Below are 24,368 nucleotides of genomic sequence, written 5' to 3'. Positions count from 1 at the left end.
CATTGCTGCGGGGACTTACTTCCATTCAGCCGCAAGAGCGTTAGTGAGGTCGGGCACTGATGTTGAACGATTAGGCCTGGCTCCCAGTCCAGTCAAGTTCTTCCACACCGATCTCAACAAAGCATTTCTGTATGGACGTTGCTTTATGCACAGGTGCATTGTCATGCTGAAAAAGTAAAGGGCCTTCACAAAACTGTTGCCACAATGTTGAAAGCATAGAATCGACTAAAGTGTCATTGTATCCTATAGCGTTAATAAGATTTCTCTTCACTGGAACTAAGGGGCCTAGCCTGAAACATGAAAAACAGCCCCAGACCATTATTCCTCACCAAACTTTAAAGTTGGCACTACGTATTCGGGCAGGTACCGTTCTCCTGGCATCTGTCAAACCAAGATTCGTCCACCAGACTGCCAGATGGTGAAGTGTAATTCATCACTCCATGAACGCGTTTCCACTGCTCCAGAATCCATTGGCTGCGAGCTTTACACCCCTCCACCCGACGCTTAGCATTGCACATGGTGATCTTAGGCTTGGGTGCAGCTGCTCGGCCATGGAAACCCATTTCATGAAGCTGCCGACAAACAGTTATTGTGCTGACATTGCTTCCAGAGGCACAGAGGAACTCAGTAGTGAGTGTTGCAACCGAGGAGAAAAGATTTTAAATGCTACGCATTTCAGCACTTGGAGGTCCCGTTCTGTGAGCTGGTGCGGCCTACCACTTCACAGCTGAGCCGTTGTTGCTCCTAGACATTTCCACTTCACAATTACAGCATTTACAGTTGACCGCGGCAGCTCTAGCAGGGCAGAAATGTGAAAACTGACTTGTTGGAAAGGTGGCATCCTATGACGGTGCCACATTGAATGTCACTGAGCTCTTCAGTAAGGCCATTCTACTGCCAATGTTAGTCTATGGAGATTGCACGGCCATGTGCTCGATTTTATACACCTGTCAGCAACGGGTGTGACTGAAATAGCCAAATCCAGTAATTTGAAGAGATGTCCACATACTTTTGTATATATAGTGTGTGTCTTATTTTTGCTGACCTGATTGCTCTTTATTGGTCGCAGGATATTATGGTAGCCAATGTTTATTTGAGCTATTATACCTAGATATACTGTTAATGCTAATAGCAATGTTAGCACTCAGGTTAGCATGCGGCTAGCTATAGCTACCATCGGCCAACAATAGAGTTTTAGCCAGTTTGGTTATAGACGTTCAATATATACTATGATGGTAAAGGTTCATCTTGATTTTGTGTAACAGTAAGAGAAATTATTATTTTTTACTTAACTAGGCAAGCCAATTAAGAACTAATTACTTTTTACAATGACGACCTACCAAAAGGCAAAAGGCCTCCTGCAGGGACGGGTCTGGGATTAAAAATAAAAATGTAGAACAAAATGCACATCATGACAAGAGAGACACCACAACACTACATAAAGAGAGCTAAAACAATACAGCATGGCAGCAACACATTACAACAACGCGGTAGAAATACAACATGAGAGCAGCACAAACATGGTATTTACATTATTAGGCACAGGCGCAGGCATCAGCACAAAGGGGAGAAAGGTATAGATAACAACACATCACTTGAAGCAGCTACAAGTAAGACTGTCCATGATTGAGTTTGAATGTAAAGATGGAGATAAAACTGTCCGAGTTAGTTTGGCAGCTGGGGTGAAAGAGGAGCTATTACAAAAGAAGTAACCAAGTCTAGATTGAACCTTAGCCTGCAGATTGGATATGTGCTGAGAGAAGGATAGTGTAATGTCTAGCCATATTGTGTAACTGGGAGTCTCGTGAGTGAAAACATCCGAAGATCATCAAAGGTAAACGATTAATTTGATTACTTTTCTGATTTTCGTGACCAAGTTACCTGCCGCTAGGTGTACATAATGTTTTGTTAGTATATCGATAAACTTACACAAACGCTTGTATTGTTTTCGCTATAAAGCATAATTTCAAAATCTGAGACGACAGGGTGATTAACAAAAGGCTAAGCTGTGTTTAGCTATATTTCACTTGTGATTTCATGAATATGAATATTTTCTAATAAGATTATTTGACCGTGGCGCTATGCTATTTAGCGTAGTTGATGACAATTATCCCGGATCCTGGATGGGTGGTTCCAAGAAGGTTGCAGTGACACACCCATAACCTGAGAAAAAAAACAGATTGCATACCAGAGAGAAAACAATAGACACCAAGAAAGCCAGTCAATTATTTATACGTTTTTCCAACACTTTTGGTAAACAGGGCAACATAGAAGTGGTCCTATAACAGTTAGGATCAGCGTGATCTCCATTTTGGCTGCATTCCAGGCAATGGGAACCTTCCTCAGAGAGGAGAGACAGGTTAAAAAAGGTGAGAGATAAGCTTGGCGATGATAGGGGCTCCAACCTTAAAGAAGAAAGGATATAAACCATCAGACCCAGATGTTTTTTGGGGTCAAGTTTAAGGAGGTCATTTAGCACCTCACTCAGTGACCGCCTGCAGGGAGATTCTGTGAAGCAGGGCAGGGGGAAAAGAGGGAGGACCATCAGGGATAGTCGTATTAGAAGGTCTGGGAGATGAGGAAGTGTGTCACGCCCTGACCTTAGTTATCTATGTTTTATGTATTATTTTGGTCAGGTCAGGGTGTGATGAGGGTGGGAATGTGTGTTTTTGCCCTGTCTAGGGCTTTTGTATATCTATGGGGATTTCGTTTGTCTAGGTAATGTAGATCTATCTTGTCCTGAATTGGTTCCCAATCAGAGGCAGCTGTTTATCGTTGTCTCTGATTGGGGATCCTATTTAGGTTACCATTTCCATTTTGGTTTTGTGGGTTATTGTCTATGTGTAGTTCCCTGTCAGCACTTGTTATTGTAGTGTCATGTCAATTTTGTTAAGTGTTCATTTAATTAAAAGAAGAATGTATTGTTATCACTATTTATCTACCGTTTTGGAAACTTTAGAGTGTTTTCTATCCTAATCTACCCGTTATATGCATATCATATCTCCTGGGCCCCGAGTAGCAGGCCATTTAACTTGGGCATGCTTTTCATCCAAAATTCCGAATACTGCCCCCTACCCTAGAGAGGTTAAAGAGCTCAGCCATACACTCCTTTTCAGTAACAACCACATCAACATTAAGGGACAAAGTGGAAGAAAAATTGTAACATTTGGAAAAATAGAAAACACTAATATATCTTGATTAGATAAGTATTCAACCCCCGAGTCAGTACATATTAGAATTACCTTTGGCACGAACACAGCTGTGAGTCTTTCTGGGTAAGTCTCTAAAGAGCTTTCCACAACCTTTTATCGTGCAACATTTGCACATTATTCTTTTCAAAACTCTTCAAACTCAGGTCTTTCCATAGTCTTAGTCAGTAGTCCAACTGAATGTATTCAACTGAAATGTGTCTTCCGCATTTAACCCAACCCCTCTGAATCAGAGAGGTGCAGGGGGCTGCCTTCATCAATATCCACATCTTCAGCGCTTGAGGAACAGTGGGTTGACTGCCTTGCTCAGAGGCAGAATGACAGATTTGTCAGCTCAGGGATTCGATCCTGCAACCTTCCAGTTACTGGCCCAACACTCTAACCACTAGGCTACCTGCGTCTCTTATCAAGTATATTTAGGGGCAAAACTGTAACTATGGCCAGTCAGGAATATTCACTATCATCATGTGTTTTGCATTATTCTCCTGCTGAAAAGTGTCCGATGGAAAGTGACAACCTGATTTTGCATGTGCTCAGCTCCATTCAGGTTATTTTTTTTATCCTGAAAAAGCTCCCCAGTTCTTAACAATTCCAAGCATACCCATAACATGAAGCAGCCACCAGTATGCTTGACAATATGGAGATTGGTAATATGCCGTATTGGATTTGCCCCAAACATAACACTTTTTATTCAGAACAAAAATCGTTGCCTAATCTTTTGCTCTATTACTTTAGCGCCTTTTTGCAAACAGAATGCATTCCTTCTTTTCACTCTGTCAATTTGATTACTATTGTGGAGTAACTACAACGTTGATCCCTCCTCAGTTTTCTCCTATCATAGCCATTAAACTCTGGCCTAATGGTGAAATCCCTGAGTGGTTTCCTTCCTCTAAAGTAACTGAGTTAAGAAGGATGCCTGTAGCTTTATAGTAACTGGATGTGACTGGATGTAACTGGATGTGTGTGAATCAGGCCTTCATGGTCGAATTGCTGCAAAGAAACCACTACTAAAGGACACCAATAAAAAGAAGAGACTTGCTTGGGCCAAGAAACACAAGCAATGGACATTCGACCGGTGTAAATTTGTCCTTTGGTCTGCAGTCCAAATGGTTCCAACCGCCGTGTCTTTGTGAGACGGAGTGTGAGTGAACAGATTATCTCCGCATGTGTTTTTCCCACCATAAAGCATGGAGGAGGAGGTTTTATGGTGTGGGTGTGCTTTGTTGGTGATCTGGTTTGGGCTTAGTGGGACTATCATTTGTTTTTCAACAGGTCAGTGAACCAACACACCTCCAGGCTGTGTAAGGACTATTTGACCAAGAAGGAGAGTGATGGAGTGCTGCATCAGATGACCTGGCCTCCACAATCCCCTGACTTCAACCAATATTGAGATGGTTTGGAATGAGTCGGATTGCAGAGTGAAGGAAAGCAGCCAACAAGTGCTCAGCATATGTGTGAACTCCTTCAAGACTGTTGTAAAAGCATTCCAGGTGAAGCTGGTTGAGAGAATGCAAAGAGTGTGCAAAGTTGTCAAGGCAAAGGGTGTCTATTTGAAGAATTTAAAATATAAAATATACTTTGATTTGTTTAACACTTTTCGTTACTACATGATTCCATATGTGTTATTTCATAGTATGAATGTCTTTACTCTTATTCTACAATGTAGAAAATAGTACAAATAAAGAAAAACCCTTGAATGAGTAGGTGTTCTAGAACTTTTGACGGGAGTACGGGAGTTGTAGCGATGAGACAAGATAGTAACTACTAACAATTGGATACCACGTAATTGGGGAGAAAAGGGGGTAAAACAAAATAATAATAATAATTTAAATAATTTGGCAGGTTCTGAAGCTGGATCTGTCATAAGCTTTGATTCAGGGAAAACTTCACCACAGATGGAAACGATTAGCCTATCTTTGACTTTGCCATCTTCCGTTAATTGCGTCTGCTAATCAAAGATTTCTACTGGCTCGGGAGAGACGAAGTTCGAAAGCCATGCGTCCTCCAAAATACAACCCAAACAAGCCGCACTGCTTCTTAACACAACCCGGAAGCCAGCCGCACCAATATGTCAGAGGAAACACTGTGCACCTGGCGACCTGGTTAGCGCGCACTGCACCTGTCCCGCCACAGGAGTTGCTATTGCGTGATGAGACAAGGATAACATTACCGGCCAAGCCCTCCCTAAGCTGGACGACGCTAGGCCAATTGTGTGTCTCCCCACGGACCTCCCGGTCGCAGCCGGGTGCGACAGAGCCTGGGCGCGACCACTGCGCCACCCGGGAGGCCCCCTGAACCTGCCTAATCTTTTGAATACAGTGTAGTAAAAAAAAACAGCAACAGATAACATTAACTAGCTAGATAAGGTTAGCATGCTAGCTAGCTACACTGACAGCTGTCAGTGCCCTATTTGTTGATGTTTATCAACTCTACTTCGAAATAACCTCACCAATTCTTTGGAGGTGGAACCTAAAACTTGCATTTCCACTCTATCATGGCAAAATTAGAATACACATTTTTCTTTATTTCAAATAACACTAATTTCAATTTGTTTATGTTACTGTATGCTATATATAAAAACAAAAAAACAAATTCAAGTGTTCAATAATTTGATTTGTGGAGTGCCTTTTTCACAACTATGAAACAGAAGGCTGTGTTGGAACGAGGAAACAGCATTTTTTTTATAACGACAAAAAGACCCCAACCACCAAGATGCACGGTCAATCAGAAGCCCAGTGGAATATTCAAAACATCAGTAGCCTAAACATCAACACTAAATGTGTTTGATAAATAGTGAAAATCAGCACAAAAGTAATAATGGCATTATAATGAATATAAGTGTTGATAGGACATTGTAAATTATTGTTAGCATCTTCACATAATGACATCATTTGGTGCATGTCCATGTCACAAACAACCGATGCTGAGCACCCACCCCTACATTTGAATTATCACTAAAAGAGGAGAGCACCCTTTTTTTGAACTGCAAAGGGTTCTTTGGGTCAGTATGGTTCCCTTTTCCAAAGAACCCTGGTGGAACCCACATTTGTGTATATCCAAACGGTGCCAACCCTTCTTCTCTCCTGTCTCACGTATCATTTGGTGGTGGCGCGGGCACTTTACTAAGGGCACACCTTTCCGGCTTTTTTACACTTAGGCCTCAGAGGTGTACGTTTCCAGCTGAGGCTCAGAATCAGAAGAATAATCATCAGAGATCTCATCATGATTCATCTTTTCATTCAGATTTTGTAGCAATGCTAATGCAGCATGCTTCTCCATCCGTTTTAGTCGGGGGTTAAAGTTGTCTTTCTCTGTGACAGATTTCTGTCATATGGATTCTGGAGAGGTTATTTTTGAGATCAGTGTAGATCCGCAATACAAAATCTCAGGGGGGATGGGGGGTCTGGTTTGAAGATGACATAACCTAATATATTCAGAAGCATGTTTGTTCTACGAAATAATTCCCAAGTAAATGTATTCTCAATTTTATTTTTCTCTTTTACGTCTATGTGCACTGAACTGGCATGCATGATTGTGGCTGCCACTCTGATGTTAAGGAAATTAAATAGTCTATAATCCACACCACTGTGATGCTCAACTCAAACAGCAGGTGTGTAGCCTACTGTACAGTGCATTAAGAAAGTATTCACACCTCTTTACTTTTTACACATTTTGTTGTGTTACAGCCTGAATTTAAAATGGATTAAATTGAGATTTTGCGTCTGATCTACACAAATGGAAATTATATTTTAAATGGTGTCAGCATAATTTTATTTTCATATATTTGAGTAGATTGTCATTTTCAAAAGTCACTAGAACTAAGCTTCTCAGTCCTTCTACATACAAATTATCCCAGGAAAGAACCCCAGAACCCCTAAACAAGGGGACACACCCTGATCTGTTTCACCTGTCTTTGTGATTGTCTCTACACCCTTCCAGATGTCACCCATCTTCCCCATTATCCCGTGTTCTATGTTTGTCTGTTGCCAGTTTGTCTTGTTTGTTCAAGTCAACCAGTGTTTTGTGTCTCAGCTCCTGCTTTTCCTGTCTCTTTTCTCGCCCTCTTGGTTTTTGACCCTTGCCTGTCCTGACTCCGAACCCGCCTGCCTGACCACTCTGCCTGCCCCTGAGCCTGCCTGCCAACCTGCACCTTTGCTCCCCTCTGGATTACCGACCCCTGCCTGACCCTGAGCCTGCCTGCTGCCCGGTACTGTTGCCGTACCTCTTGCCCTGAAAACATGATGGTCATGACTCTGTTAAATGAAAGGGGAGGTTAGCTTGACCCCAGACAATCGATCTGAGATCGACTAAAAGCTGCAATATGTAACTCTTTGGGCGACCTGACCAAATTCCCCTAGATCGGTCATTCTCATTGGAAGGAAGTCTAAGAAGTGACCTGTTCTGTGTGAGCTATTTCTATGCTTCCCATTTTTAAGATTTGTTTTTGCGTTTTTAACTTTAGCTTTTGTACACCAGCTTCAAACAACTGAAAATACAATATTTTTGGTAATTGGAAATATATTTCACAGCGATTTAGATGGTACAATGATTATCTACACTATACTTGCTTGTTTTGTCTCATAAACTGAAGTGAACTATTAGAATTTTAGCAACCAGGAAATGGCAAAGCGATTTCTGCGTAGTGCACCTTTAAGTTTCAGTCATGGGATGTTTTTGTTGCTTTAACCCCTGGTCTTATTGCCATTGTAAATGATTCAGGCTTTCACTGTTTATTCCAAGTAGGCCAGAGTAGATTGATAAGACTGTTTGGATTCGGTGGACAGTTACAGGGTACATACCATTTAGACATTAGAATAGATCAATACAATAGAATGGCCTGCTTTGTTCTATATTCACAATTGGTGATTACATTATTATGCATTGTTTGCTTCACCTTGCTCATCAGCTCCCCCTTTCTCCCCATTATACTTTAAGATTTACTTTATCTGTTGATATATGTGTGAAATTAGTTTCGGTTCAGTTTTGAGGCAATTATCGGGGTGATTATAAACTGGGCATGGCACTTTCAACTGCCGGGAGAAGGGGGGTAGCAGACACTACTGTCGGAGGGGCAACGGGGGAAAACCATTTTAAAAATCACATGCCCTCCTGAAACGGGTTAAACTACAGTTATGTTTGTCATATTAAGATTCTAACAACAACAGTGTGTTGTTATACAGTATAGACCTATAGTATTTGGGAAGAGTCAAGGATGGAGGGGGGCATGACTTAAAAAAATGGCGAAGTAATACATTTTTATATTCATGAGCAGTCCAAATGACTGTTTTAGCAGTTCTAGTGTTAAGGATATGCATATGACCACAAACTTTGCGTAACATAGTCCCATTACTAATTCTCTGATTACATTGAAGAATATAGTGTTCTATGAAGAACTTCTATGTTTTGAGTGTTTATGACTATGCTCGACAGGACAGATTCACTACACCGGAGCTTTTCCCTCCCAGGTTCGAGAAGTACTAAATGGCCACCATGCAACTCACTAGTGGTTGTTGTTTGATCCATGTTCTGTCCATTTCAATAAGGACCTCCCCGAGCCATTAAACTATTCAGATGAAATCGCCTTCCCTGTGAGATAAGGCCCATTGCCTGTGATGTAACATGTAATAAAACTGCTTTATGTTGAGTAAATTTGGAATTTAATAGATCACCGGTGGGGCTCACACCTGCCTGAGCGATGACCATGTGGCTCTTCCTGTGCAGTATCCTCTTTTTTATGGTTTTGTCAGAAGCATTGGAAAAATAAGCAAATAAATAAGACAAATATTCCTAATTGCCTGCAGCCGTGGTAATAAAGAACGGCCCTGCCGCCACACTGTCCTCTGTTTTGCCTGAAGGCCCCACCATCATCAATCAGCCATGAGAAGGCCGTGTTATAAAAATTATGCACAAACTCACACTGACGATTGATGAATCTATACTGGGCTGGATGCCTCCACAGAGGCAGGGCATATTTTTGGAAGTCTGTCAGCTTCTGTCTGGGCACTAGAAGCAGATATCGTTCAAAGAGAGGGTGGTAAAGGATTCCTAGCCTGGTCACTCACTCGTCGCTCATGCTATGTCACTCTGAAAATTGGGGAATTTAACAGCTCTGAAAAATGTCATAGTCGTTTGGATCCTGCGAGAGAGCACCCATGCACACAGCTCCTGTAGAGTGCAGACACTATTAAGATACTAGGATATTTTGATGAAATTTCAATTCAGGGACTGCTTTCAGAGTTGGGTGGGACAGATTGGCTGGCGCCTCCAGACAAGCGAGGTACATGAAAGTGAGCTTGTTTGTTTTTCAGACAGAGATAGCGTCAGGGTCTATTGATTTAGCAGGCAGCTCCTGGCATAATGAAAGCCATCCCAAAGGCATAGCCGTCACTGGTCCACTGCACTCCAATCATATTTGTGGTTGATCATATCCCGAAGAGCTTGTCACCGCAGTGCTTTGTGGCACTTAAACCCAATATATTTTCCCCAGCTCGTAAAACGGAAGTTGACCTTCTCCTACTTAGATAAGTGTTATTAGCTGCAGGCTTCAGTGCCTTCCGAGTGTGGAGCAGGTTTCGCTGGGGGAAGCACAAGGCCTGGTAATGGTGTGCGATACACTGCTAACCCCCACGTCTGCCATAAATGGCATGGAACAAACCTGACCCAATGTGGCAATGTTTAGCAGGTGAGCTTTTGGATGTGAAGATGTAAGGTTATCTAAGTGGCATTTACACCGTGTTCACAGGAGACGTTGTCAGCCAATTCCCAAATCGCAACCGGGGAAAGGTAGACAAAAAATCAACAACAGAGGGGAAGACATCTATGGCAGGGAGGCCTACTGATAAGCTAACTGAAAGGCAAGAAAGTGTGGTGTGCAGCCTGTGGTGCATGGATTGAGACAAGATCTGTAAGTAATATTCTCAGTTGTGGAGGGCATGAGGGAAAGAGCTAAGTGAACAGACAAAATAGGTCTTGAATAAACTATGGAAACAATGTTTGCAGAACTTATGCATTTCTTTGTTATACGCTTTCCAATCATTCAATAATGAATGTGTTTACTTTGCATAGATGTTTACGACATCAGTACTGGCCAACATCCAATATTCTTGCTCCCAGATTTTTGTGCTCTTTGTTCCAGACTGCAAACGTTGTCTTGGGATCCAAGGGAAGGGGCGCAGGCTGAGAACTAGATTTGTTCAGAGTTAGCTCAAGCTGTCCAGATTGTTCAGCATCAGTGAATTCCAACCAGGAAAACTCCTCAGAGACAAGGTATCCCATCTCCTGTCTACCTGCTGCCCAGGCCTAATGATATTTACCTTCTGGTTGAAGTATCCGTGGTTGACTGTCTGATCACATAGTCCTCTACTTCAATCTGCATGAACGGCCAGTAGAATCTTTGTCTGCTCCAAAGTGTCCCATGTCGTCATGTAAGTTCTTCAGCGACACTGGTTTCAGCTTGCTGGGTAGCACCACTACAGGATTCCTTTGTCCATCACCAACTTGTTCCGCTTTTTCTCTTCCTCATTTGGATTCCATCCTTTGTTTTTCAACTAGATGCCTTCTCTGATAGCAGCTAGCTAGGGCTATGGCGTTCATGACATTTTGTTAGCCAGTTATTCTCATGAAAATGACTGATTGTGTCATGGTAATTGACCATTATTTAACATAAACATGTTCAGCATCTCCAGGCCTTCACACATACAAGCCGCTGATGCACGCCTTTTGAATATCTACATTGATAAATGCATTTAATAAACACCACTGCAATAAATCTATGATATATTTTAGGTAGGTCTCACAAACCAATGAATAAAAAGTATTTCAGAAGAACCGAATATGAGTATGCCTACTGTATGCTATCTGGCTATGTGCCATGCTGTAGGTAGGTCATTTAGCAGACAAGAAAGCTTGTCCTTTGCCATTCTTTTATATTATGAACTGGGTGGTTCTAGCCCTGACACTTTTAATTAATCTGTTGACAGCCCCCATCTCTGCGTGCTCGAGAACGGAATAAAGGAGAGAGAGGTTGAGATGGAAACGTACGGTGGTGATACATTATGTAGCTAAAAGTAATGTGACAGCATATTAGTTATTGGTAAAGAAAAGCCCTATTACTAGGCTACACAAAATACAAATTCCTTACAATTGTAGGCTAACTCTGAAAGCCACCCTGCACAATAAATGAACCAACATCATCTTCAAGGCCTACAGTATATTTCCTCTCCGACTCACGGAAAGAGCATTTGGAGCGTAGCATAAGGTAACCAGTCCATCCACTATGCATGATAACAGTCCGCACTCAAAGGCTATTACTAGAATTGTTTTAATTTTGGAGTATAGGCTAGACCAATTACATAGCTAATCTTTAATCTGTTCTTCTGCCAGGCTATTAGGCTTTGTATTGTATAACTGCACAATCAGTTCACCTCTGGCGATGTAGAGGTGAATCCAGGCCCTGCAGTGCCTAGCTCCACTCCTATTCCCCAGGCGCTCTCTTTTGATGACTTCTGTAACCCGTAAAAGCCTTGGTTACATGCATGTTAACATTAGAAGCCTCCTTAGCCTCTCTAAGTTTGTTTTATTCACTGCTTTAGTGTCACGCCCTGACCATAGTTTGCTTTGTATGTTTATATGTTTTGTTTGGTAAGGGTGTGATCTGAGTGGGCATTCTATGTCTAGTTTGTCTGTTTCTGTGTTTGGCCTGAGATGGTTCTCAATCAGTGGCAGGTGTTAGACATTGTCTCTGGTTGGGAACCATATTTAGGTAGCCTGTTTTGTCATTGTGGGTGATTGTCTATGTTATGTTGCCTGTTAGCACAGTGTTTCATTAGCATCACGGTTGTCACTTTGTGGTTTTGTAGTGTTCAGTTTTTCCATTAAAATGACGAACACTTATCACGCTGCATCTTGGTCCGGTCCGATCAGACGAAGAGGAGGAAATCTGCCGTGACATTTAGCACACTCTGCCAACCCGGGTGTCTTAGCCGTGTCTGAATCCTGGCTTAGGAAGACCACCAATAACTCTGAAATCTCCATCCCTAACTACAACATTTTCAGACAAGATAGGACGGCCAAAGGGGGCGGTGTTGCAATCTACTGCAAAGATAGCCTACCCAAACAATTTGAACATCTACTTTTAATAATCCACCTCTCTAAAAACAAGTCTCTCACCGTTGCCACCTGCTATAGACCACACTCTGCCCCCAGCTGTGCTCTGGATACCATATGTGAACTGATTGCCCCCCATCTATCTTCAGAGCTCGTGCTGCTAAGTGACCTAAACTGTGACATGCTTAACACCCCGGCCATCCTACAATCTAAGCTTGATGCCCTCAATCTCACACAAATTATCAATGAACCTACCAGGTACAACCCCAAAGATGTAAACACGGGCAACCTCATAGATATCATCCTAACCAACTAGCCCTCTAAATTCACGTCTGCTGTTTTTATCCAAGATCTTAGTGATCACTGCCTCATTGCCTGCATCCGTAATGGGTCAGCAGTCAAACGACCGCCACTCATCACTATCGAACGCTCCCTGAAACACTTCAGCGAGCAGGCCTTTCTAATTGACTTGGCCCGGGTATCCTGGAAGGATTTTGACCTCATCCCGTCAGTAGAGGATGCCTGGTTATTCTTTAAAAATGCCTTCCTCACCATCATAAATCAGCATGCCCCATTCAAGTAATTTAGAACCAGGAACAGATACACCCCTTGGTTCTCTCCAGACCTGACTACCCTTAACCAAGACAAAAACATCCTGTGGCGTTCTGCATTAGCATCGAACAGCCCCCGTGATATGCAACTTTTCAGGGAAGTTAGAAACCAATATACACAGGCAGTTAGAAAATCCAAGGCTAGCTTTTTCAAGCAGACATTTCCTTCCTGCAACACAAACTCAAAAAAGTTCTGAGTCTCTGATCCACCTCTACGCACACGACACCACTCTGTATACTTCTGGCCCTTCTTTTGACACTGTGTTAAAACCTCTAGTGACTCCCCATCCCGCATGAGGGAGCGTAATCATCGACGGACACTAATTAGCATAACGCAACGAACATAAATATTCCTAGAAAATATTCCTATTCATGAAAATCACAAGTGAAATATATTGAGACACAGCTTAGCCTTTTGTTAATCACCCTGTCATCTCAGATTTTCAAAATATGCTTTACAGCCAAAGCTAGACAAGCATTTGCGTAAGTTTATACCCTAGCATAGCATTTTGTCCAGCTAGCAGCAGGTAACTTGGTCACGGAAATCAAAAAAGCAATCAATTTAAATTGTTTACCTTTGATGAGCTTCGGATGTTTTCACTCACGAGACTCCCAGTTAGATATCCAATGTTCCTTTTTTCCAAAAATATTATTTTTGTAGGAGAAATAGCTCCATTTGTTATTCACGTTGGCTGAGAAACCCCCCCGGAAATTGCAGTCACGAAAACGCAGAAAAATATTCCAAATTAGCCCCATAATATCAACAGAAACATGGCAAAAGTTGTTTATAATCAATCCTCAAGGTGTTTTTCAAATATCTATTCGATAATATATCAACCGGGACTAGTGGCTTCTTAGTAGGATAGAGAGAAACAATGGCCGCATTTGTCCTTTACGCACCAAACACTCTAAGAGACTTCAGCTGACCACTGACGAAATGTTGACATTCAGGCTCATTTTTCAAAATAAAAGCCTGAAACTATGTATTGTGACACTAGACACATTAGGGAAGCCATAGAACAAGGAATATGGTTGATATCTCATTCACTGCTCAATAGGGACGCATAGGAACGCAGAGCTTTCTAAATAAGAGTCCTTTCCTGATTGGATTTTTCTCAGGCTTTCGCCTGCAACTTCAGTTCTGTTATACTCACAGACAATATTTTTACAGTTTTGGAAACTTTAGAGTGTTTATCCTAAGCTGTCAATTATATGCATATTCTAGCATCTTCTCCTGGCAAAATATCCCGTTTACTACGGGAACGTTATTTTTGCAAAGATGAAAATACTGCCCCCTAGTCACATTAACAACCCTCCAGACGAGCTTCAATGCCATACAACTCTCCTTCCGTGGCCTCCAACTGCTCTTAAATACAAGTAAAACTAAATGCATGCTCTTTAACCGATCGCTGCCTGCACCTGCCCGCCCGTCCAGCATCACTACTCTGGACGGTTCTGACTTAGAATATATGCTTATGTAAATAAGGTATCGCTTGTTTTTTTTTACATTTGCAAAAGATTCCCAAAACCTGTTATCGCTTTGTCATTATGTGGTATTGTGTGTAGATTGATGAGGAAAATAATGATTATATCATTTTTATAATGAAGGCTGTAGTGTAACAACATGTGGAAAAAAGGAAGGGGTCTGAATACTTACTGAATGCACTGTATAGGCCTATGCACACGCATAAGCTCTAATATGCGTATAGGTATTCTACATCCAACATCTTAAATGCTTTGAATAAATCATCACCTAAGAAAGTGCTGCCCATTTCATTGTAATTTGCTTTTAAACAACATCCACAATGAACATAGTTTCAACCTGTTGTTGAATTTCTTTCTTCAAAATTATAATCACAGTGCTGTAAAAATGTTTTTGCCTCACGGTGAGTTTTAAAAGCATAAGTGTGATTTTAATTTGCATTTGCATTGATGTCAGAGTGGTTACAGGGACAATAGAGCTCTGATTACCAGGCCATTAGCCAGTCGTTAGCAATTTGTTGTACTACCAATGCATGCCCTGAGTGCATAAGGGGAGAATACTGTGACTCAATGGTCAAGTGAAATTTAACTGAGGTCATGGCTCATGACTGCCGGTGTGGTGGTAATAAACTCAGCAAAAAAAGAAACGTCCTCTCACTGTCAACTGTGTTCATTTTCAGCAAATTTAACATGTGTACATATTTGTATGAGCATAACATTCAACAACTGAGACAAACTAAACAGGTTCCACAGACATGTGACTAACAGAAATTGAATAATGTGTCCCTGAACAAAATCAAAAGTAACAGTCAGTATCTGGTGTGGCCACCAGCTGCATTAAGTACTGCAGTGCATCTCCTCCTCATGGACTGCACCAGATTTGCCAGTTCTTGCTGTGAGATGTCACCCCACTCTTCCACCAAGGCACCTGCAAATTCCCGGACATTTCTGGGGGAAATGGCCCTAGGCCTCACCCTCCGATCCAACAGGTCCAAGACGTGCTCAATGGGATTGAGATCCGGGCTCTTCGCTGGCCATGGCAGAACACTGACATTTCTGTCTTGCGGGAAATCACGCAAAGACAGGGTCCTGAAAGGGATGTTTATTTTTCTTGCTGAGTTTATGTTCACCGCAACAGCCCTCAATGCAGTGTGCTGTGCAACTTTGATGTGCTCCAGTGTGATGGCATGCACATCTCCAGGTGACACACCACCGCCTGTAGAATTGCAGCACAGCCACTCATGGAACAACCTAATTTTTCACTGCTTTGCTTCCTTGCCTATACAGCTAAGACATTGTCTGTTTGCATAGCTTATGCATATTCACCCACGTGGCTGTGGAGATTGACAGGACAACGTGACCTTGTGTCAGCGTCTGCATTCAGATTGGAAGTGGAAGTCAGCCAACTCCCCAACCCAGCGGTGACCTACTGCATTGTCTTGCTGTGCTCAGAACTGAGGTCAATGGGTTGTTGTCTGTGTATATGGTAAAGGTTGGTGCATCGTATAGATAGTCTAAACTTGTCACAGATTGCAGACTTAAGAGCTTAAAACTCAAGTTTGTCAGAGTGGAGGTTGTGGTTTTTCATCCAAAAATTTAAATATCGCCCCCTAGTCGCAAAAAGTTAACACATAGTTTCCCGTTCTGATGTTGGTAAAGCACAGCCCCTAGAAGCCTCAAACTCAACTCTGGACCTGGAAGCCAGTTCCACTGTGTCTTTTCATTGTTCCCCTTTAACCTGTTGCGACGAGCAATCCCGTATCCGGGAGTGTAATTATAGCCTCAAGCTCATTACCATAACGCAACGTTAACTATTCATGAAAATCGCAAATGAAATGAAATAAATATATTGGCTCACAAGCTTAGCCTTTTGTTAACAACACTGTCATCTCAGATTTTCAAAAAATGCTTTTCAACCATAGCTACACAAGCATTTGTGTAAGAGTATTGATAGCTAGCATAGCATTAAGCCTAGCATTCAGCAGGCAACATTTTCACAAAAACAAGAAAAGCATTCAAATAAAATAATTTACCTTTGAAGAACTTCGGATGTTTTCAATGAGGAGACTCTGTTAGATAGCAAATGTTCAGTTTTTCCAAAAAGATTATTTGTGTAGGAGAAATCGCTCCGTTTTGTTCATCACGTTTGGCTAAGAAAACCCCCCGAAAATTCAGTCATTACAACGCAAACTTTTTTCCAAATTAACTCCATAATATCGACAGAAACATGGCAAACGTTGTTTAGAATCAATCCAAGGTGTTTTTCACATATCTATTCGATGATAAGTCACTCGTGGCAGTTTGGTTTCTCCTCTGTTCAAAATGGAAAAATGCGCGCACCTGGAGATTACGCAAAAGTTTCGACGGAAGACACCGAGCGGACACCTGGTAAATGTAGTCTCTTATGGTCAATTTTCCTATGATATGCCAACAAATAAGTCACAATGCTGCAAACACCTTGGGGAAACGACAGAAAGTGTAGGCTCATTCCTTGCGCATTCACAGCCATATAAGGAGACATTGGAACACAGCGCCTCAAATCTGGCTCACTTCCTGTATGAAATGTCATCTTGGTCTGTAGCATTAGTTCTGTGGCACTCACAGACAATATATTTGCAGTTTTGGAAACGTCAGTGTTTTCTTTCCAAAGCTGTCAATTATATGCATAGTCGAGCATCCTTTCGTGACAAAATATCTTGTTTAAAACGGGAATGTTTTTCATCCAAAAATGAAATACTGCCCCCAGAGGTTCAAGAGGTTAAATCGGGAACTGATTTAAATCGGAGCCCTCATCCTCCAACTTCAGCAGCTTCTCACCCTTGATATAGTCAGTGATGTAGTCGAAGAATTCTGGTTTGTTGGGCTCAGATGCCTCTGGAATGTTTCTCTCACTCTGTCTAGTGCCACTGCTAGTGTGTGCAGCTGGCTTCCATTCAGTGATGTTAACTGTTTCTGGATGTTGCAGATAATCTTGCGATGCGTTGCCATCTTGACTGGATGCCTGATGTCGTACTCTGCTCTCTGATGACTCACAAAGTCCTCTCTGCAGCTCTGATGTCAGCATTTCTGTGTTGTAGGATCAGCAACCTGTCAGATGGCGTCACGATCCCAGGCGAGCCCTCAAATGTTACCGGCCTGAATCTGAAGGTTGACTGTTGTGATAAAGAGAAATGGACAGAAAACGTATCATCTTCACAGTTCTGACGCTATCTTTATTCTGAAGAATGTAATGCGCGCTTGGTCAGAACTTGTTGTTTCCCTCACTACCACAATGCATCATCGCCATCTATTGGACGGATGGACTAACTACTGCTTAAGCATGTAGAAAATAAATGTTGATAAGACAAATGTTTCTATAAAAAAATAAAGGGTTGTCTGTTTTTAGTGACTTGAGTTTTTCAACACATTACACGAACATGGACAATGCTTGTAAATGTTGGCATGTGTGGATCTGTACTCCTGAGAGGAAAGATTAGGACACAATGTAAGACCTCTGCCAACAGATCCCAGACATGGAGAAATTGTTATTTTATCCAGTCAAAGTTTTCTCAGTAATTTTTATCATATTTAGCCTGCCCAGTTGGAGCCCTGGATTTTCCCTCAGTCAAATATGGTGGAGAACATCTGAGATTTGGAAAGATGTACGGTATGGCGAGATGTTTAATGATGGTTGTGGTGCCTAAACCACTAGGAAAAAACACAGAGGAAACTTTGACAGGAACAGTTTCTCCATGTCTGGGACCGGTCTGCTACACTATACAAAACAAGGCTTGCAGAGTAGCTAGATATTAGTAGATATACATTTTTAGTAGATATACAAGATATTACATTTTTGAGGCCCTGTCTGCCAGGCATGCCAACTGGCTCTTCAGTTCCCGTGGCCTGGTGTTATGTTGCCATCTGTAATCTGCCTGAAATGTAGAAATGTTCCATTATTGTCATGCTCCATTCATATCACTATTCATATGAACTCATCTAATGTCACATCCCAGTAATAGATTGATAATTGTTATTCAATTCCATAAAGTGCTTCTAAAGACTTTTCGGGCATACCTTATATAGCACTTTTCTGGCCAACTGGTGGTTTAATTCGATCTGTCCTTCAGGAAAATTGAGCCAGACCTGACCCTGTAAATATAATTGAATGATGGCCAGGGTGCTCTGGAGACCAGTCCGTCAGGAGATTCTTTGGCAAATAGTTTACGCATCGCCTCCAACTGGCAGAGCATCATCCCCTGCCAAATCCCACTGTTGCCACCGTTGTGCGAGTCCGTCTGGCCTGGCCCTGCAATACCCCTGAGAGACCATGACGACATTTGGACATTCAGACATTCCATCATTGTCCTCAGAGCAGGCACCTGTTGGGGAAACTGAACGGTGGCTGTGGAGAGTTCTGTTATTTTGGCATGTTAAAGCATCCCTTCTCACTGGGCACAGACATCAATTCAATGTCTATTCCATGTTGGTTCCACATCATTTAACTTCTTTGGGATAGGGGGCATTATTTTCACGTCTGGATGAAAAGCGTGCACAAAGTAAACTGCCTGTTTCTCAGGCCCAGAAGCTAGGATATGTAGATTTAGATAGACAACACTCTAAAGTTTATAAAACTGTTAAAAGTATGTCTGTGAGTATAACAGAACTGATATGGCAGGCGAAACCGAGGACAATCCCCCCCCCCATTGTTTTTAATGGCTTGAACTTTAATTATAACCCAAGTCCTCCCAAAGTGCAGTTCCTAGGGTTTCCACAAGATGTCAACAGTCTTTAGAAAGAGTTTCAGGCGTTTTTTCTTTTAAATGACCCGGAAATTGTAGTTTTTCTAGATGGCTCCCATTTTGGCTTTAGTGATTCCAATCACGTGGAGGAAAGCGCGTTCTGTGTTGTTTATCTCCGGTAAAGACAATAACGATTATCTGTCTTAAATTGTATCGTTTATTTGCGTATTAGGATACCTAAGTATTGATTATAAACGTTTCTGACTTGTTTAGAAAAGTTTATTAGTAACGTTTGGGATTCATTTTGTATGCATTTTGACGTAGGGAAACTGAGTGGATTATTGACTGATGCGTACCAGCTAAACTGAGTTTTCATTCGTATAAATTAGAACATTATCAAACAAAAGGACAATTTGTGATGTAACTGGAACATTTGAGTGCCAACAGAAGATCTTCAAAGGTAAGGCATGAATTATATAGTTATATCTGAGTTTAGTGTCGCGCCTGGCCGGTTGAAATATGATTGTCATGTGTTTGGGTGCTGTAAAGCCTTTTTGAAATCTGACACCTTGGCTGGATTAACAAGAAGTTAAGCTTTATTTTGACATATTGCATGTGTATTCTTAAGAATGTTAAATATGAACAATTCTGTAGTTTGAATTTGGCGCCCTGCATTTTCACTGAATGTTGGTCAGGTGGGACGGTAGCGTCCCATCTAGCCTAGAGGTTTTGAAATTACGTGAAAACAATGTTGATTTAACCAGTGTTGGCAGCAGGTGGCCTAGTGGTTAGAGTGTTGGACTAGTACCTGAAAGGATGGAAGATCAAATCCCTGAGCTGACAAGATAAAAATCTGTTGTTTTGCCCCTGAACAAGGCAGTTAACCCACTGTTCCTAGGCAGTCATTGAAAATAAGAATTTGTTCTTAACTGGGTAGCCTAGTTAAATAATGGTAAAATAAAATAAGTGAGTGGCCAGTGGGTTGGCTTGTATGAAGAGAGAGTCTGTCAATGGCAGGTGGAATGGTAGTGCTGTTGTACATTCTGTGGCAGGCGCTTTAAGGTTGAAAGTGGTGTTACCAGGGTGATGAGTGGGCGCTTTGAACAGCATTATTTAATTAAACTGAATGAGATCACAGTGCTCGAGATTCACATCAGAGAGTAGCTTTACTTTCATTTTGCTTGCAGAGTTGCATGCAGACACGCAGACACGCTGATACGAAAGAAAGAACTGGTTGCTTTCAGTCTGAAAATATTCCCATAGAAGCAGATGACCCATTGATTTACACATAATCAATGAGGGCAGTGAGACAGACAAAGAAAGATCACTGGTTTAATGTCCTAACATCAAAGTAGTGTGTATAGATTGAAATGTGCCACGTTGAGGCTTTCAACAGGCACTAAATACTGATGGAAACACCACTAACATGGTCGACAGCTCATAAAAGCAAAACATCTGTTTAGGCCATAAACATGTTTAGACTTTGTACATTTATATGGCACTAGAGATGCTGATCCTGCCTTCACCACTTTTTTTACCATTCAACTCTGTCCCATATTTCCAAAACTCAGGAGACATATGCTCTTCGTAGCAGATTTTATCTTCTACCTTACAAATGTGACTTGTTTCAGGATACTAGACGTACATCTCGCGTCACTACTTCACCAGAGAGGCATTTGAACATAAGCATGATATATATATATATATTTTTACTGTGAACAAATGCCATGCTATTGTTTGAGGAGAGCTCCTAACAACAAAACACTTTTTTTACCGTGATCGGTTTGATAAATTCACCTCTGAAGGTAAAATGTGTACTTACATTCTGAAATGCTTTATCATCCAAAGAGTCCCAGAGATAACATGAAGTGTCGTTTTGTGAGATAAAATCCTTTTTCATATCCTAAAAAAGGTCCATATAGCATGCACCATCGATTTTGTATTTCCACTCGTTCAATTTGCAAAGAAAGGAATCTGTGAAGATCTAACCCTAAACATTGTTTCAACCAGTCAAATCATGTTAGTACTTATTCCTCAGAGATCCTAGAATGTAACCAGACTTCACTATATCATTAGGAGTATAGGACACCAAATTTACTCAGAGAGCGACGCCTTTATGGCACGCCGATGACGCAGGCGGTCTTCACCAATCGGGGTCAAACAAAGCTAGCTAGATAGCCAATGAGCTGGGCTTTGTGGGAGTATAAATGTTGCTGCTAACCTTGTGCGACATCAAGCCTTTTCCTTTTGGACAGAAATTATAAGAATATGGAGAGTTATGAAGTTATGAAAACTGGGTGTTTTGAAAACGTTGAACTTATAATATGGCTACTAATACTGGAAAAGCTCAATCAAAGTCAAAGTATACAGATTTGACGATATTCTTGCAGAAAAATGTAATGTGAATATAAATGTCTCCTTCACGATTGGCCCAAATGTACCTGGGTAACTTCACGCTAAATGTCATGGAGCTGCCATGTTGTGGACACCATCGGAATTACAACCAGAGTGATGGCTAGATTTGGGACCTCTCTGTTGTATTTCAAAGATGGTGGTAGAAAAAAAGGTTGTTTTTTTATTTGTATTTTCTTCTACCAGATCTATGGTCTTATCTCCGACATTCATATTTCCACAAACTGCAAAGTGTTTCCTTTTAAATGGTACCAAGAATATGCATATCCTTGCTTCAGGGCCTGCACTACAGGCAGTTAGATGTGGGTATGTCATTTTTGGTGAAAATATTTTAAAAAAAGGGGGCTATCCCTAAGAATTAAAACACCTGTCTCCGGATTATATCTTCAAACTAAGGACAACAATGGCATCCATGACAGAGAGTGAGAAGCATTCATCCGTGTATAGGAGTAAAAGATTCAAGCTAGTTACATTTTCATATATTATACATCTCTAATTTTGTCACGAAGTCATTTTCATTGCATGTTAACGTATACTGAAATTAGCCAGCTAACATTACATGTATGATCTGTATCTCAGAGCCATTTACATAGCTAGCTAGCTAACATTGAACCTAGTTGGTTAGCTTTAGCTACCTGTAGATTCATGCAGAGTAGTAATGTTATGAATTGGGATTATGGTTCATTGTTTAGCTAGCTACATATCTAAATGAAAGACTCCATGCCTTTTATTTCGTCACCATCACAACCGTAAGCTATTTTCTGTAATTAGCTCGCCATTAACTTGTAACTAAAGATATTGCTTTGAGTTTATTTTCCTGTACAAATGTATTTTTTTATAAAGTTAAGACATTGTCAGCTATATGATATGGTCATTACTTGCCAAGTTAAATAAAACCTTTTTTTAACTGGCTAGAAGCAAACTAAAACATTGTTTAGAAAGTTGCTTTCAGTTGCCTGGTTTGCTAGACTGACATATACTATATTCATTATTCAACTGATGGGTTTATTGGTGTTAAAATATGCCAATTATGCTATTTTGGACCTCCAGGCTTCTGATAACATGCAGCCTGTCATTTTTGTGTTGAAACCTTTTGATAATAACAAGGACAAGTTTGATGTTGGACGACAATACAATGTCCATGCTTTCATAATGACAACAGTACACAGACATGTTGATAGACATAGTGTAAATCAGCCTTTAGTCTTTAAAAATTTGGTTGTTGAGCACATGGTCTCACATGTGAATCCTTAAAGAGATGGGTGGGGCTACGGCTTAAGAGGGTGTGGACGATGCTGAATGGGTGGAGATAAAGAAGAGCTCTCCAGTAGGTGTACCAAAACATTCAAGGGTCATTTTCTCAAAAGTGGAGTTACAAGTTTATTAACTTTCAAAGCAGAATTACTTTCCCATTGTTATTCAACTGTAGTGTATGATATCCAATGTAAAAAAAAAACATTTCAAATTTTGCTACATAAGACTGAATCGAGCCGGTCCCTCCCAAATGTCTCTGCTATAAAACGTGGTGTTCTGTTCACTGTCTGGTGGAAGCCATATGCATCAACCATATCTACTCCTTCAACCATAACTGCTGTTTGGAAAACTGGCGTTTTAACAACACAGGCTTTCAAACCACAACAACAAAAATGTCCCACCCCGTCTGGTGACCAGGAACGTAATGTAATTTCTCTACCCTAAGTCACCTCCAACGCAGTTTTAGAGAATTTGACTGTATGTCTAACCAGCCTCACAACCACAGACCATGTGTAACCATGCCAGCCCAGGACCTCCACATCCGTCTTCTTCACCTGCGGTATCGTCTGAGACCAGCCACCCAGAGATCTGATGAAACTGTGGGTTTAAACAACCGTAGAATGTATGCACAAACCGTCTGATACCGTATCAGGGAAGCTCATCTGCATGCTTGTCATCTTCACCAGGGTCTTGACCTGACTGCAGTTCAGCGTCGTAACCAACTTCAGTGGGCAAATGCTCACCTTCGATGGCCACTGGCATGCTGGAGAAGTGTGCTCTTCATGGATGAATCCCGGTTTAATAGAGATAGGGGGCAGCATTTTCACTTTGGATGAATTGCATGCCCAAACTTAACTGCCTCCTACTCTGTCCCAGATGGGAATATATGCATATTATTATTATTACTGGTGGATAGAAATCGCTCTGAAGTTTCAAAAACGTTTTAAATTATGTCTGTGAGTATAACAGAACTCATATGGCAGACAAAAACCTGAGAAGAAATCCAAATGGGAAGTGAGAACTCGATTTTCAAAACAGTGCCATTTGAAGTCCATGTTAGTTATGGATGTGCATGCACTTCCTAGGGGTTCCACAAGATGTCACCGTCTTTAGATTCTGGTTGTATGATTCTACTATAAATGAGGGGCTCATAGGAGCTCTTTTACTGAGTGGTCTGGCAGAAAGCCTCGGTCTCATTGCGCGCGGGTCACGAGAGAGTATGCTTTCGTTCCAATGCTTTTCTTCAGACAATGAAATTCTCCGGTTGGAACCTTATTGATGATTAAAACATCCTAAATATGGATTGCATACATCATTTGACTTCTTTCTACGACCTGTAATGGAACTTTTTGAGTTTTTGTCTGGTGGAATTGCTCGTGCTTTTTGAAGATTGAATGATGGGCTGAACAAGCTAACAACAAGTGGCTAAATGATGGGCTTTATGGAACAAATCAGTAATTTATTGTCGAACTGGGATTCCTAGGACTTCCTTCTGATGATGATATTCAAAGGTAAGTGAATATTTATAGTGTTTTTTGTAGCTTCTGTTGATGCCAAAATGGCGGATATTTCTTTGG

This window comes from Oncorhynchus nerka, linkage group LG9a (genome assembly GCF_034236695.1).
Source record: "Oncorhynchus nerka isolate Pitt River linkage group LG9a, Oner_Uvic_2.0, whole genome shotgun sequence".
NCBI lineage: Eukaryota > Metazoa > Chordata > Actinopteri > Salmoniformes > Salmonidae > Oncorhynchus > Oncorhynchus nerka.
This window is presented reverse-complemented; position numbering follows the sequence as displayed.